The following is a 13,170-nucleotide window of genomic DNA, read 5'->3' as shown; positions in this document are numbered from 1 at the left end:
AAATGAGTTTGGATATGGTGGTGACTTTTCAGACACAACACCAAAAGTATAATCCATGAAAAAAAAATGATAAACTAGACTTTGTTGAAATAAAAAACTTCTACTCTACAAAGGACACTGTCAAGAGAATGAAGACAGAACACAGACTGAGACAAAATATTTACAGAAAACATAGCTGATAAAGCACTGTCATCCCAAACATAAAAGAACTTTTAAAACAAACAATATGAAAATGAGCAACTCTATTAAAAAATGAGCAAAAGAGCTGAACAGACACCTCACCAAAGGAGATCTACCGATGGCAACTGAGCATATGAAAAGATGCCGCACATCTTATGTCATCAGAAAAATGCAAATTAAAACGAGATACCACTACATGACTATTAGCATGTCAAAATCCAGAACACTGACAACACCAAATGCTGGCAAGGATGTGGAGCAACAGGAACTCTCATTCATTGCTGGTGGGAATGCAAAATGGTACAGCCACTCTGGAAGATATTTTTGACTTTCCTTATAAAACTAAAAATACCTTTACCATACAATCTAATAATCCCATTCCTTGGTATTCACCCAAATGAACCAAAACATGTCCACACAAAACTTTCACATGAATGTGCATAGCAGCTTTATTCAGTTACCAAAACTTAGAGGTAACCAAGAGGTCCTTTGATAGGTGAAGGGATAAATGAACACAGAATGGCATATCATTCAGCACTAAAAATAAATAAGCTATTAAACCATCAAAAGACATGGAAAGATATTAAATGGATATTGTTAAGTAAAAGAAGCCATCTGAAAAGACTACATACTATATGCTTCCAACTATATGACATTCTGAACAAAGCAAAATTAAGAAGACAGTAAAAAAAGATCAGTGGTTGCCAGTGCTTATACATTTCTTTATATATTTGTCAAAACCGGTGGAATATGCAACACCAAGGATGAACCCTGAGGTGAACTATGGACTTGGAGTGATACTTATGCATCAGTGTAGACTCATCAATTATAATAAAGTACTACTCTCATGTGGAATGTTAGTAATGGGGGAGGCTGTGTATATGTAGGAAATGGGAAATATGGGAACTCTCTGTCTCTTCTGGTCAATTTTGCTATGAAGTTAACATTGCTCTAAAAAATTAAGTCTATTTAAAAGGGGAAAAAAAGGGGGGGCACATGGGTGGCTCAGTCAGTTAAGCATCCTACTTCTGGTACCGGCTCAGATCGTGGTCTCATAGTTCATGGGTTTGAGCGCTATGTTGGGCTCTGTGCTGACAGTGTAGCGCCTGCTTGGCTTAGTTGGTATTCTCTCTCTCTCTCTCTCTCTCTCTCTCTCTCTCTCTCTCTCTCTTCTTCTCCACTCTCTCTCTTTCTCAAAAAAAAAAAAGGAAAAATAACATTTCTTAGAAAAACCACACATGGCTTGCTATTTGATTAGAATGTTGCTGGTGTGAGAGAAAAAACTAAATTTCACAGATTTCTGTCTTGAACAACTCAATAGGTGGGATGTCATTCACTGTAGTGGGACTTACAGGAAAAGGAAAGAAAGAGAAGACAATGAGGTGAGAGAAATTGAAAACAGAATTAGATTCCTGGTTGAAGCTAATTCAAGTCCTGGAGCGCCTAGGTGGCTCAGTTGGTTAGGAGGTGATCTCACCATTCCCAAGTTCGAGCCCCATGTCAGGCTCTGTGCTGACAGCTGAGAGCCTGGAGCCTGTTTCAGATTCTGTGCCTCCCTCTATCTCTCTGCCCCTCCCCTGCTCATGCAAACAGGTGGGAGTGAAATCAAGATGAATACACAGGAAGAAAGGGTGGTTTCTTGGAACTCTCCTGAACAACCTACAACTGAAGACTTGATACCACACTTTTTTAAAAAAAATGTTTATTTTTGAGAGTGGGGGGGGGGGGAAGGAAGTAGGGGAGGGGCAGAGAGAGAGAGACAGAGAGTCCGAAGCAGGCTCCAAGCCGTCGGCACAGAGCCTGACATGGGGTTCGAACCCACGAGCCATGAGATCATGATCTGAGCCAAAGTCAGATGCTCAACCAACTGAGCCACCCAGGCACCACAATACCTCACCTTTTATTGAAGATACTCTATTCTCTTCTAGGGAGCTTATGTTTGTTCTTTTGTGGAAGCCATAGGAGGTTCTCAGGACATTTTGAAGCCCCATTCCAAACGGCAACATGTAGATTTCTCTTCCATTGCTTCCTTGTTCTTTCCTTCCCCAAAAGTAATTCTTTCAAAGATTTAACTGTAGACATTCCAAAGTATAGAAAGAGTGCTTCGAGGGGCGCCTGGGTGGCGCAGTCGGTTAAGCGTCCGACTTCAGCCAGGTCACAATCTCGCGGTCCGTGAGTTCGAGCCCTGCGTCAGGCTCTGGGCTGATGGCTCAGAGCCTGGAGCCTGTTTCCGATTCTGTGTCTCCCTCTCTCTCTGCCCCTCCCCCGTTCATGCTCTGTCTCTCTCTGTCCCAAAAATAAAATAAAACGTTGAAAAAAAAAATTAAAAAAAATAAATAAATAAATAAATAAAGAAAGAAAGAGTGCTTCGATTATTAAATAATTAAATAATATAGACTCAGTACCTAGTGAGTGCTAAATATGATAGAGGGGAAAGCAAACTAAAAAACACAACCACAAAGAAGACTTAACAATGAACAAGATTTGAAAAAATGAAGTAAAGCTTTAGGGAAAAGGTCTTATGCCATCCACAGAATAATACAAATGTGGAAATAAACATACTGGGGACTAAGAATTCCCCAATCAATCTGGGTCTCCTCAGCAGGGATCTGGCATAGCATGTCCCTGGGTAGCACAGTTTAGTCTAAAATGTTGAGGGCAGTGTAGTAGAGCTCTTTCTGTGACAGAGCAACTAGGATAGGCAGAGCAACTAGTATGCCCGTGAGTCTTCGTAACGAAAATCAGCATCCCTGACCTGTGTTGACCACATTTGTAGCATTTTTTCCCCCTTCATTGGGTGACCTACCACACGTAAGCCTTCTTTCTGCCTCTAATTTCTGAGGCCCAGTAGCCATGCGAAAAAGTATGAAAAGGTTACTCATTATAAACTGAAAAAAGGATAAACTCATAATTTTTCAAACATGTGAAACACATGTTCCCCAGGTAAGACCTTGCACTCCAAATGTCAGGCCAGAGTGAATTCTTAAAGCTGAGTTATAAAGCTCTGAAAATGGAGTTTATAATGAAAATGTTGACAGGCTCTTGGAGTCACTGTAGTATAGAAAATTTAATATGTCACCTTGTTTTACAAGATTTTACTGGCAGAGAAGAAAATTAAAACATTTAGCATCTTTCACTTCACCAAATTGCTTTCCTCCTCCAAAGTGTGGTGCCATTTGTAGCACTATTTCATTCATAAACATCCTTTTTATTGTCACAGGCCTAGCATGGGCGTGTTCAGCTCTGTATTCAATGTTTCCTTCCAAAGCACTGAAATGCTTATTGGGGCAGCATTACCTTGTAATTGCATTCGCATTTTCTGAGGGTATGCTAAGTTGTAAGAGTTCTGGTGGAGAAAGGATGGAATTATTTACATAGCTGTATAGGCAACATGAATAATGCTGATCACTGAAATATTTTCCAAGAGCCTTTCAAAAGGCCTTTTTTTAAAAAGAAACATTTGTACTGTAGATACTTACGTAAATCCAAGGGGAAAAAAAGAAAGGATAGCTTAGTGTTGGAGGAAACGAATTTAAACTCTCTGGCAAAATAGGATGACCGCCTGCATTTCTGAACACAAGTAGACAACGAACATCAAAATGAGGGATGGCGCACCCAGCTGGCTCGGTCAGGACAGTGTGCAGCTTTTGATCTCAAGGTGAGGTGGAGCCCTACACTGGGTGTAAAGATTACTTAAATAAGTAAATAAACTTCAAAAAATGAGGGATCATTTTCTAAGTCAGTGATAATCAAGATTCATATGAAAACACAGCTGTTAATCCAAGTCAGATTGTCCATGTGAATCTCCTCTAACCATGCAATATTTTGATATCCTTAATGACCATTTACTTTCATTATATGTCAAATACCAACTGGGGTAACAGGCCAATTTCCAGTTCACATGCTTTCCCAGAAGGAGAAGGAAGAGTCACCACATTTGCTAGACTACAGAAAGCTCTTCAAAGCCATGGCAAGCTTTACTTCAGATCACTGATACATGAGAATTAATGGGTGTTGCGTTTCAATATCATGAAAGAATGAAGTCAAAACCTGAATACTGCCCAAGTACTTTCTAGTGCAGTCATTATTTTATTAACCACGATTACTCAGGAAGATGTACTGATCCCACAGCATTGGTGCTAACAGTTTTAAAGGGGCACATACAACCTTACATGTTTGCACTGGACTTGTGTAGATAGGGAAAGACAAGCTCTGCCTGGGAAACAGGCCAGATAGTTGAGAATGCAGGACATATACACAGGTGTCCCCATAGAGGAGAAGAAGGTTTCTCTATTCCCATCTGTTGCAGCCTACTTAGGGAATTTTCAGTAACACTCCAGTTTTGTCGTTCATAAAGCTTATTTATCGAGTCCTTATGAAGTCCCAGGCCCACTACTGAGCATCACTTGGTCATCGTCACAGCAACCTTATTATGCTAGGCCCATTTTGTAGATACACAACTAACCCCAGAATATTTCCATAGGTGGCCAAGTTTACAGAACTAGTGAAGCAGTAGAGACAGGATCCAAAGTCTTGGCTGGCTGTCTCCAAAGCCCAATGCTCCTAACCACCAGGCTACGCCATAAAACTAACCAGGTTCTAAAGAGTCTGTTCACCCAGGGAAGTTAAGATATAATACGATCTGCATCTTCACAAAGTCACTGACCAGTAAAGGAATTGGGGCATATATGTATATTGTAAATATATGGTATGGCATGTGCCATTCTATGACAAGAAGCAACCCAGGTCACTGTGAGCTCACAGAAGATGGGCCTCTCCTAGTCTAAGGGGCTAGTTAGAGATTCCTAAAGATAGGCTTCATGAACTGAGTCTTGTAAAAAAGAAAAGAAAAGAAAACAAAACAAGAGTTAGCACAGTGGATGAGAAAGACATACAGAATAAAGTGTGCAAAGCCATAAGCACCAGAATATGCACATTGAAGAAGCTGCTATAAAAACTGAAGAAAAGAGTGTGGATGGGGTTTTACCTGGAACTAGAGAAGCAAGCAGGGGCCAGAATCTAAAGGGTCTTTAGGACACTAGAGAGAATTCCCATTCTTCTATGGTGTGTGGATATGACCAAATACCATTTTGACAGTACATATAAAAGCTTAGGAAATACTGTTTCCTAAGGGTGACCTCAATCCCAAGTCATGGAGTGACACCTACTAAAACACAGGAAAAACACATATGGAGAAAATCTTAGGACACAGGTGAGACGCATTCTCCCAAGTTGCTCTACATAAGTTCTCTCTGTTTCTCTTTTTTTTCTTTTTAAGTGAGGCAAACATTGGTGTCTGTTTCTTAATGGTGTCATCACCACGCATAATACAGTAAGCAGTAGATTTCTGTGATATTTAAAAGTTAAGAAGAAACCAGCTCTATTTGTTCAATGGCAGTAAAGCAAACAATGACCTGTGAGGTTTTAGGTCCAGGCTAACAAAAGGAATCTACTAGTATCTATTAACATGCAGGTACCCTTTGACTTAGCAATTGTATTGCTAAAAGTGGGTCTTAAGAGACTTGCAAAATATATGCACAAAAGAGTATCCCCTGGATACATTATAGGCAAAACTAAAAAATTAGAAATATACCAACATCAATATATGGATGGAAACTATAAAATATTATGAGGAATTTAAAAATGTGACTCCTCTATTAGAGTAAATACAGAAAAAAATGTTAAACTGTATCTCTATACCAAAAACAAAAACAAGTTACAGAATATTTACAGGATAATCAGATAATCTCATTTATGTTAAAAACAGACAATAAAGAGATTAAGGCATACATCTGTTGTGATGAGCACTGGGTGATCCATGGAAGAGTTAAATCACTATACCGGAAACTAACATAACACTGCATGTTAACTAATATGGAATTAAAAAGAAAAAAAGACAATAAAGATAGAAAGTAGTTTCATGGTTGCCAGGGCAGGAGGGGAGGAATGAAGATGTTCCAGAGTTAGAAAGTGATGATGATTGCACAGATTTATGAATATACTAATAATGTGTGCATCATCTGCTCTCAAAGGTAAAATGTTATGGTTTGTGAACTATTCCATAATAAAAACAAACAGACCCCAGATAGACGCAACGTGCATGTGTTGTGGGGGTTGTGGAGTACTTAAAGGAGACATTTACTTTATCTACAACTACATCCTCTCAACTTAGGTACGCACCTCCAGGGCTGAGACTCAACTAGAAATAACCTGAGAGAAATAGCCACAGTGTTAGCTCATGAAGTGCCCAATGCCTTATGGGATGGACCCAAAGGACGCCCTGGAAGCAATGCTTAGATCAAAGAAATACAGATTTTTTTAATGTCATGTTTCAGCCTTTGGAGATGAATTCTTCTTGTAAGAGGGGCCACAAAACTCCAGTCCAATAAAATCAACGAGCACTGAAACAGAGTGTTGAAACTATATATAGACTTTATTAATCTTTAACACACTTTCTTAAATAGACTCCTAGTTGCTGAAATGTTCCAAGTGAAATTTCAGCAAATGAAATCTCATGAGCAGCCCTTTTTTTATTTTTATTTTTTTAATGTTTTTTTTTTTTAATTTATTTTTGAGAGAGAGAGAGAGAGACAGAGAGAGAGAGAGAGACAGAGAGAACGAGCAGGGGAGGGGCAGAGAGAGAAGGAGACAGAATCCAATGCAGGCTCCAGGCTCTGAGCTGTCAGCACAAAACCTGAGGGGGCAAGAACCCATAAGCCTTGAGATCATGACTTAAGTTGAAGTCAGAGGCTTAACACACTGAGACACCCAGGTGCCCCATGAACAGCCCTTTTTTTAAAGGTGGTAGAGTTTCAGGGTTACAATGAAAATGACTTTTATTTTTTTGGTAAAATACTATTTTTAACAATGTGCATAATGGAACAACAAAAGTAGAGGGGTTATAAATCAAACAGTAGGTTTTATGACTATGGTGTTCATCAATAGATTCAAAACACAGAGGCTTAGATAGGAAGAGTCATCTAAATGGAAAGATGTGAGAGTGTGATGTGGAGAACAAAGGTAAAAGTAATATAGAAAAAAAGTTAAATTTCCCTCACAGACCATTGACAAGTACTGAGACAGGCAGATGACCTTCCTCAAGTAGCTTAGCTGCCTCAATGTAAATACTTTGCTAGAGACAAAACGCAACCTTAGCTTGACATTAGCCAGACCTCCAAGATCCTGTAAAAATCCCTTTGGAAACTTCCTTTATCTCTACCCACCCCCACCCCCTCCTCCCAGCAAGATATATGTTAGCAATCATCCTCCAAACGTATGGCCCACTGATATACATCTAAAGGGTCTCATGACTAAGGTTTTACTGGACAGTAGTAAATGACCTTATCCTAATAATATGTACCAAGGTCCTCAATGTCCTAGAAACCCTGCTTACAAATCCCTTAGAAACTTAAGCTATCCCTAAGCCCCTCCCAACTTAAAAGTACATAATCAGCTACTCCTCACAACCCCAGTGCAGCTCCTTCTGCCTAGAGGTCCCATCCCAGTGATTTAAATAAAACCACCTTTTCTGCATCAAAGATGTTTCAAGAATTCTTTCTTGACCATTTGCTCCTGAACCCCAACACTTCACATTAAGTGTATACATATGTTGTCTCTATGGTCTCTATTTATGTCTAAATAGCTCTGGATGGAGGTGCCTGGGTGGCTCAGCTGGTTAAGCTTCCCACTCCAGCTCAGGTCATGATTCCGTGGTTCATGGGTTCAAGCCCCACATCAGTCTCTGTGCTGACAGCTCAAAGCCTGGAGCCTGCTTCAGATTCTGTCTCTGTCTCTCTCTGCCCCTCCCCCACTCCCCACTCACGCTCTGTCCCTGTCCTTCAAAAATATATAAACATTAAAAAAATTATAAATAAATAAATAAATAGATAAATAAATAAATCTGGATGACCTAGGTTAGAATATAGATAGAATATAAATCTCTATATATAGATAGAATATATAGATAGAATATAGAATCTATATATAGAATATAGATTAAACCTAACTGTTTAAAAATCATAATGGAGGGGTGCCTCTGTGGCTCAGCCGGTTGAGCGTCCAACTTCGGCTCAGGTCATGATCTCAGGGTTTGCAAGTTTGAGCCTACATCGAGCTCTGTGCTGACAGCTCAGAGCCTGGAGCCTGCTTTGGATTCTGTGTCTCCCTTTCTCTTTGCCCCTCCCCTGTGCATGCTCTGTCTCTTTCTCTCTCAAAAATAAACATTAAAAAAAAATTAAAGAGCATAATGGAAAACATGTAGACAATACAATACAGATTCTCTCTCTCACACTCATATCCCTCACCAGCACTGATATTTATCAAACTATTTACAGCAATTTTTGACCTCTGCTCACTAGAATCTGAATGAGTCATACTCCCTGGGGGTTTCACTGCCATAAAGAAATTAAAGTCCTTATTTTGGGTTCTTGAACCCTATTTCAAAGTGTAGAGGAGGTTTTCCTATGGTACCAACAATTCTCTGGAAAACAGCTGGGTGTTCTTGCAATTCAACTCAGTTCTGATGTCTATCTACCAGGAGACAAATCTGATTCACAGGTTAAGGGTTCATTTCTACTGCCCCCCCCACTCTCCACTTCAGTTATTACCTGTGCTTCTGACCTACAGGCTATAGTTTGCAGGTTCCAACCACCTCCTCTTCAGGTTAGATCAATTTACTAGACAGCTCACAGAACTCAGAGAAATATTTTACTTACTAGATCACGGGCTTATCATTAATGGATATAATTCAGGGGCAGACAGAAAGAAGAGCTACGAGGACAAGGTGTGGGGAAATGGCTGGGAGCTTCCGTGCCCTTCCCAGGTGTCATTTTCTCAGCAACTCTGCATGTTCACCAAATGGGAAATTCTGAGAACCTTCTCCTTTGCATTTTTATGGAGGATTCAATATATAGGCATGATTGATTAAATCACTGACCATTAGCTACTGATTTGACCTCCAGCCCCTCTTCTCTCCTAGAAGGTTTAGGGGGTGGGACTGAAAGTTCCAAGCCTCTAATCACAGGGTTCTTTCTCCTGCTAACCAGGTGCTAACCAGGTCCCATCCTTGAGTGGGGTCCTATTGTCAACCTCATTAACATAGCAAAAGACATTAATAGGTCTCAGGAGTAAGGACATTCCCAGGGTTTTAGGAGGTTAGTGCCAGAAACTGGATGAAGGCCACATATATATATTTCTCATTATCAATCATGATATCACAGCCCCCACAGCTCTATATGGTCCAGTTAAAGCAGGTACATCCATACCTGAGTGGAATTTAGAGACAAGCTCTCGTTAAGAACTTATAATGAATTGTGTGGACAAAAAGGCAGCTTCTCAAATGCTTTCAGAGGGTTTCCAACTTGCCTTCCCGTGGAAAACACTGAAATCTGGGGATAAGGCAATAGCTTTTGTCTTTTAATAGAAAGCCTCTAAAGAAAGAACTTACCACTGTAGCACTGGGAGCGGCAGTTTTAAATATATTAATCCTATATTATATTACTTATTGTGTGCGTGTGTGTGCGTGTGTGTGTGTGTGTGTGTGTGTATTTGCAGTGTACTGTGAAATGTGAAGACAGATTTGGGACTTACCCTGTTATTTATTTGCTATCAAAAATATCTGTCGTTGTTTTATTGTTGCTGTTTTAATTTTTTTAACGTTTATTTATTTTTGAGACAGAGAGATACAGAGCATGAACGGGGCAGGGTTACGGAGAGAGGGAGACACAGAATCTGAAACAGGCTCCAGGATCTGAGCTCAGCACAGAGCCTGACGCGGGGCTTGAACTCAGGGACCTCGAGACCATGACCTGAACGAAGTTGGACGCTTAACAGACTGAGCCACCCAGGTGCCCCATTGTTGTTTTATGCTAAACTCAGGATTCAAGGTCCAAAACAAGTTATTTGCTGCATCAAGAATGTGTAGTTCCTTCATGTATTCCAGTGGCTTCCTACTACCTAGGAATCAACTTTTCTGATTTATTCTATTTCTTACAGCTACCAGATAAATAGGCTTTTCAACAATTATGGGAGAAATCACCAATGTGTTAGAATGTGTATTACAGAATATATATAGATTATAAGTGTAAAATTAGACTATTAAAAAACAGTAATTTCACAAGGGAGATAAGTAAGTGCTTTCACTAACGGTACTTTACATCCTAACAGGAAAAGTTTAAAATGATTTAGTGACTATATACACTGAGATTTTCCATGATTTCTTTTAGCTATCATAGTTTCCAGAACATCCCCTAAGTTTAAATGTTTCCTTACCTTGTAGAAAAACTTTGTATCTAATAGAAACATCTCAATTCAAAGGTCTTTATATAAATTACATTTAAATAATAAATTTTACCATGGACATAAAAAAATATAATAGGAACAAAAGCCAGTACCAGCGATAGGTTTATAAAAGTAAAAATGCTTTATTAAATTTATTACCGGTTATAATTTCATCAGAAATTTACAAGGATGCCACCTGAGCTATCTACTTACTCTGATTTAAGTCTTTGTTAGCCTGACATTTGTCAAAAAAAAAAAAATCAATCTTTTGTATTCCAAATGGGTCTTTTAGAATGCAAGAGTGTTTTCCCTTACTATCACTGAGTTATTTTAAATATCACTCCTTCATTTTTATTATAGTACCAGCAAATATCACACTGTAGGTAGCTTAAGGTCTGATTTTTTTTAAAGTGCTCTTAAGATAATGATTTTTAAAATGAATAATTAGCTCTTTCCATTGTCATATGAATTAGAATTCATAAGAAAGGAAATGAAAGGACGATTTTTAAAATTTATTTTGTTGATGTTTCTATTATAAAAAGCCCTGTCAAGTTCTCTGTTGTAATTTTTATAATGTAGAAGATGTCTTTCCACTGTGCATGTTTTTCAGGAATGTATTTCTATTTTAATTTTATTGCAGAGTTAATTGACTTAGTAAGGAGGTAACTAAAAACCTATTCTTTAACATGCAATTATTTGAGTTGAGGGTGTGGGAGTGTGCGGGTAAGGAGGCATTGGGGCAACATTGGTGATTATCCCAGTTTTATTTAGCAATAAAATTAAAAGAAAATTATAAGATTAGCACACATACAACGATTACTTACAACACCACATTTCTTCCTTAGATATATATTTTTTCTCTCTCTCCTGTTTTAACCATAAAACAATAAAAACATTTAGCCATATATAGAGACCATTAAGACCATAAAGAAATTATGGAGTCTGAACAGTTTACTTTCCTACTTATTGTTTTAAAATAAACACTATTCCTATTGGTTAAAACAAAAAAACAAATAAACAAAACAAAACAAAAAACTCTTTGCTCTGTTACTGAACCTTCCCAAAATAGAATTTTGAGAGTATTCAAGGGCCTTGGGATACATTTCCCAAACTGCCTGACCAGATGAACTTGACCTTCCAGGCAAGATTCTTATATTTGTTCCTGCAGAGAAAAGGAATATGAGCATTTTTCTTGCTGGTTCCTTTATATAACATTTGAGTGACCTGAGGCAATATAGTTTATTCTCCCTTCTCTTAAGACAAGCTCCTTTTTCTGTTGCCTTTTAAGTAAAAACGTAAAGGTCAGATTATCATTTCACAAAATGCTCCATTCTGCTGAGACCATTCTAGCTTCTCTCACCATAATATGTGTTCACTAATTATTTCATAACTCATTTAAATGGGAGGCATTCTGGAAGGGAATTCACCGCAACAACTCCTCAAGTAACTAATTATTTTTTTTTAAACACAGGGGAATTTTAATTATAATGCCTGTGTTATTTAAAAGCAGTGTGTGACAATTTGCATCTTGAAACATCTATTGTAATAGGGAAGAAAAAAAATATATATGCTCCTGAATGAAATAACAATTCAAGTACAGGCAATTTAGTTGCCCTTTTATTTCCTTGATTTTCAAGAAATGGGAAAAAAAAAAAAAGCAAACTGAGCCTGAATTATAAAACCGCTTACAAAGATGAAAAGATAACAAAAATCTTGCCCCTAGAAAGAATATATACAAGCTTATTTTTAAAGTTACATGTTCTATCTCAGGAGAGATTTATCATGTGTCATCATTTAATGTATAGCTATGGTAGAAAAATCTCTCATTTTAGAAGAAAACATCCAAATCACAGTGTTTTCCCACAGGGAGTTGATATTTTTAAGAGATTAAATGGATAAATAAAACCTATTATTATTATGTTATTATTATTACGACAATGACTACTACTTTCCCTCAGTTTATATTTTGGAGAGTTTTATTGGTTAACAATAAATGACTAGGTGGGTAACTAGTCACAGCTTCCTTACATCTAGTCCTTAGATTGAGAAGCAAAGTGATAAGGGACTAGGTATGCACTAGAGAATCTGGTTTCCAGACTCTGACTGTAGAAAGTCACTACCTTTTTTTTTTTTTTTTTTTTTTTTAATTTTTTTTTCAACGTTTATTTATTTTTGGGACAGAGAGAGGCAGAGCATGAACGGGCGAGGGGCAGAGAGAGAGGGAGACACAGAAACGGAAACAGGCTCCAGGCTCTGAGCCATCAGCCCAGAGCCCGACGCGGGGCTCGAACTCACGGACCGCGAGATTGTGACCTGGCTGAAGTCGGACGCTTAACCGACTGCGCCACCCAGGCGCCCCTACCTTTTTTTTTTTTTAAACCCATTTTGTTTTGTATCAGTTTGCATATCTGTTATCTCAGAGCCTTTTTGAGCTTTATGAGGTAATGGGCATTATACCTATGAATACGTGTGCAAAGAGCAAAGTATTATAAAAAATAGGTCAGTGGTTTTAATAGTCAAGATGTAAGTACTTAAAAATTAACAAAGGAAGAATCTACCTGGATGCAAATGCTCTATAATGTATCTTGCTGTTAGTGTCCCTTCAGCTGAGGAGAAGGGGCTGATCCCACTGCATCCCCAAGAGTGTTTACAAGCAGAGGTGACATGTAGGTTCCAACTGTGATCCTCCTAGCCCTGCAACAGAAGTGGGTG

General features: G+C 38.5%; 1 protein-coding gene and 1 non-coding gene across 5 annotated transcripts in view; both read right to left on the bottom strand.

The window, feature by feature from the left end:
• Nucleotides 1-13,170, bottom strand: part of DCC (DCC netrin 1 receptor) — a 1,143,392-nt gene that overhangs the window by 725,302 nt on the left and 404,920 nt on the right. The gene's annotated exons all lie outside the window — the stretch shown is intronic.
• TRNAQ-UUG lies at nucleotides 1,978-2,062 on the bottom strand. Its single transcript has one exon. It is a non-coding gene; the product is annotated as a tRNA-Gln (tRNA).

The sequence above is a fragment of the Prionailurus bengalensis genome, chromosome D3 (genome assembly GCF_016509475.1).
Source record: "Prionailurus bengalensis isolate Pbe53 chromosome D3, Fcat_Pben_1.1_paternal_pri, whole genome shotgun sequence".
Lineage (NCBI taxonomy): Eukaryota > Metazoa > Chordata > Mammalia > Carnivora > Felidae > Prionailurus > Prionailurus bengalensis.
The sequence above is the reverse complement of the archived record's forward strand: the minus strand, read 5'-3'. Positions and strand labels throughout refer to the sequence as shown.